General features: G+C 37.6%; 1 non-coding gene across 1 annotated transcript; it reads right to left on the reverse strand.

Moving 5' to 3' along the window:
• Positions 1-582: 582 nt before the first annotated feature.
• Positions 583-656, reverse strand: TRNAA-CGC (transfer RNA alanine (anticodon CGC)). The gene has a single exon. It is a non-coding gene; the product is annotated as a tRNA-Ala (tRNA).
• Positions 657-4,652: the final 3,996 nt, after the last annotated feature.

Here is a 4,652-nt window from a genome sequence, read left to right on the forward strand (position 1 = left end):
GAGAAGACATCCTGACCTTATTTCTCATCTTTGGGGAAAAGATCATACATGTGATCATCAGTAAGTATGAAGCAAGAGGTAGATTTTTTCCTATGTGCTCTTTTGTAGGTTAGGGATGTTTCCTTCTATTCCTATTTTGCTGAGACTTTTTTATCGTGAATGGATGTTGAATTTGGCAAAATGTTTCCTTTTTGTAACTACTGAAACAATCATGATTCTCTTATTCAGTCTGTTAATACTGTGAATATCAATGACTGACTTTGTAAATGCTGAATCGGCCTTGCATTCCTGGGATAAACTCCATTTGGCTGTGATACTTTATCCTTTTATATATTGTTGGATTTGGTTTGTTGACATTTTATCAAGGATGTTTGTGTTTATTTTCATGAGGGATATTGAGCTATAGTTTTCTTGTAATGGCTTTGCTTTTAGTTGAAGTTAATGCTGGACTCATAAAATGAGTTCAGAACTACTGTCTTAAAATTTTTTTTAATTTGCATTTTTTAAAGTTTATTTATTTAATTATTTTATTTTTTGGTCGGGGGAGGTAATTAGGTTTACTTAGTATTTATTTATTCTTAGAGGAGGTAATGGGGATTGAACCCAGGACTTCATGCATGCGAAGCATGAGCTCTACCACTTGAGCTATACCCTCCTCCTCATTTTTTTTTTAATTTATGGAAGAGATTTTGTAGTAATCTTATTATCTACCCCTTAAATATTTGGTAAAATTAACCAGTGAAAAAATTTGTAACTGGTAAAATTTACCAGTGAGACACTCTAGATCTAGGGGTCTTTTTTCCTTACTTTTGAAAGATTTTGAATAAAAAATTAACATTTTAATAGATAGGGTGGGGGTGGATCAAGATGGTGGAGTAGGAAGACCCTGAGCTCACCACCTCCCACAGGCACACCAAAATCCTAACGCCTTACAGAGCAACTATGAGAATGACCTCAAGATCAGAATAAAAGATTTTTAACAGCTAAAGATACAAAGAGCGAGCCACAACGGGACAAGAAGGAGAAGCAGAGATGCAGTCCAGTCAGGACCCATCCGCCTGCAGGGGCACCCACAAGTAGGAGGGATATTACAACCACAGAGTTCCTCCTTGGAGGGCAGGGCATCTGAGCCCCACATCAGGCTTCGCAGCCCAGGGGAACTGCTCTAGGAAGATGAGCCCCAAACCTCTGACCTAGAAAACAAGTAAGGCTTATGTTCCAGAGGGCTGTAGGAAACTGAGACTCCACTCTTAAAAGGAACATGTGAAATCCCACACAATTTGAGTCCTAGCTCAGAGGCAGCAGTTTGAAAGGCACCTAAGTCAAATCCACTTGCTGATCGTGAAGAACCTCATAGAGAGGCAAGAGGCAGCTGGGACCCTCTTCCTGGGGGACCGAGACACCGGTGGTAGCCATTTTTGTGATCTCGTTCTACTGAGCTGACTTCAGCACTGGCGGGCACCACTTTGGAATCCTCCCTCTAGCCTATTAGTGCCGGGAGCCTGCTCCACCCACCACTGAGTCTGCAGCAGTTGTGTGTCATCAGGCCACAGACCCAGCCACGCCAGGCACACAGCCTACCACACCTGCAGCAATCACATGATGCTGGGCCTCACAGCCAGCCAAGCCAAGGGCCAGCTCCAATTACCAGTGCATCCACAGTAGTTAGCCCCACCACGACAGAAGGGTGCACACAGCCCATACAGGGGACACTTGTGGAGCAACTAGCTCTGGTGGCTAAAGGGGAACGTGGCTGAAACCTACAGACATCTCTGACATAAGTCCACTTCTCCAACATCAAAAGGCATAACGGAGCTATGTAATACATAGAAACAAACAAAGAGAACTAAGAAATAATGAGGAGGCAGAGGAACATGTTCAAAATCATATGATCATCACATATAAAGCTTTTGGCAAAATTCAACATTCATTTATGATGAAAACTCTTAATAAAGTAGGTACAAAGGAAACATACCTCAACCTAATAAAAGCTATATATTACAAACCCACAGCTGACATCATACTCAACAATGAAAAGCTGAGAACTTTCCCTCTAATATCTGTAACAAAACAAGGATGCTCACTTGCAGCACTTTTATTCAACAGCAATCAGACAAGAAAAAATTTGTTTTAATCCATATTGAAAAGAAGTAAAACTGTCACTGTCCACAGATAACATGATGCTACATATAGAAAACCCTAAACATTACATCAAAGAACTCTTAGAACTGAGAAAATGAATTCATTAAAGTTGCAAGATATAAAATTAATCTACAAAAATCCGTTGTATTTCTGTAGACCACATAAAATACTACAAAAAGAAATTAAGAAAAAAATCCTGCTTATAACTGCATCAAGAAGAATGAAATGCCAAAGAATAAATTTAACCAAGAGATACAAGACCTGTACTCTGAAAACTATAAGACACCAACAAAAGAAAATGAAGATGTCACAAATAAATGGAAAAATATACCATGCTCATGGATTGGAAGAATTAATATTGTTAAAATGCCCACACTACCCAAGGCAATCTACAGACTGAATGCAACCTCTATAATAATACCAATGGCATTTTTCACAGAACTAGAAAAAATAATCTTAAAATTTGTATGGAATCACAAAAGACCTCGAATAGCCAAAACAACCTTAAAGAAGAACAAAGCTGGTGTTATCACGCTCCCTGATTTCTAACTATATTACAAAGCTACAGTAATCAGAATAGTGGCATAAAAACAGGCACAGACCAATGAATAGCACAGAAAGCTCAGAAATAAACCCAAAATTACATGGTCAATTAATACGACAAAGAAAGTAAGAATATACCATGGTGAAAAGACAGCTTCTTCAATAAATGGTATTCGGGAAACTGGACAGCTACACGCAAAAGAATGAAACTGGACCACATTCTTACATCATATACAAAAATAAACTCAAATGGGTTAAAGATTTAAATTTAAATGTTCATACTACCGAAAGCAATCTACAGATTCAATGCAATCTTTATCAAAATTCCAATGGCCTATTTAACAGAACCAGAAAAAAAATTCCAAAATTTGTATGGAACCGTAAAAGATCCCAAATATTCAAAAGAATCTTAAGAACAAAGCTTCAGGAGTATCACACACCCTGACTTCAAGCTATAGCAAAGCTATAGTAATCAAAACAATATGGTACTGGCACAAAAACAGACACCGAGATAAATGGAACATAACTGAGAACCCAGAAATAAGCCCACGCACACATGGACAATTAATTTATGACAAAGCAGAGAACATACAATGGAGACAGGATAGTCTCAATAAACAGTGTTGGGAAAAGTGAATAGTCACATTTAAAAGAATAACCCTAGACCACTTTCTTACAATGTACACAAAAAGTAACTCAAAATGGATTGAAGGATTGAATATAAGACCTGAAAACCATAAAATTCCTAGAAGAAAATATAAGTGCTAATTTCAGTGACATTGCTCTTAGCAACGTCTTGGTGGATCTGACTCTAAACACAAGGGACACAAAAGTAAAAACAAACAAATGGGTCTACATCAAACTGAAAAGTTTATGTACAGTGAAGAAAATCATCAACAAAAGGAAAGGCAACATATTGAAAGGGAGAATATATTTGCAAATAATATACCCAATTAAGGGGTTAATATCCAAAGTATATAAAGAACTCACATTACTCAACAGCAAACAAACAATTCAATTATAAAATGTCTGAATAGACTTTTTCAAAAAAGACATACAGATGGTCAACAGGTACATGAAAAGATGCCAAACATCACTAACCATCAGGGAAATGCAAATCAGAACCATAATAAAATAGCCTCATTGTGACAAGTGATCCTCACACCTGTCACAATGGCTATCATCAAAATGATAACAAGTAACAAGTTGTGGCGAGAATGTGGAAAAAGGGGAACCCTTGTACACTGTGCATGGGAATGTAAATTGGTGCAGTCACTGTGGAAAACAGCATGGCACTTCCTCAAAAAGTTAAAAACAGAACTACCATATGACCCATATCAGAAATAAATACTTGCATTTACCCAAAGAAAACAAAAACACCAATCCAAAAAGATATATGCACCCCGATGTTCACTGCACCATTATTTGCAGTAGCCAAGATATGGAAGCAACCTAAGTGTCCAAGGATAAATGGATAAAGATGATACGGTATATACACACACACATATGTAATGAAATACTATATATTGCTCTCTCAGCATTGAAGCCTCCCTACTTTCAAGCACCTCCAAAAAATCTATTATTACTCTAAGACCACCATTTCATAACCTATAATTCTGAAATCTTATTCACACACACCAATGAAACCTGGATTGTGGGTTATTCACAGAGTAAGCTGGAATATATAGGAATGTTCCTTGGTATATGTGTTGGGAGCTGACTGAACTGACACAAATTCTAGAAGGAAGAAGACTGACACGTAAACTTATTAAGGTGAGTTCAAGAAGTTGTTACTTAGCTTATGAAACTCTGAGACTGTCAGCAGCCCTGCTCTTCATTTAACTTCTTGCACTTCTTTCCTACCTTGTAGATTGCATCTCTCCTGGGCGTACATTATGTCAGCAGAACATTCTGACATAAATCTTCCTTCACTTAAGTTCACAGGCAGCGTTCAGGAAAACTACCAT

The sequence above is a fragment of the Vicugna pacos genome, chromosome 17, assembly GCF_048564905.1.
Source record: "Vicugna pacos chromosome 17, VicPac4, whole genome shotgun sequence".
In the NCBI taxonomy this organism is placed as follows: Eukaryota; Metazoa; Chordata; class Mammalia; order Artiodactyla; family Camelidae; genus Vicugna; species Vicugna pacos.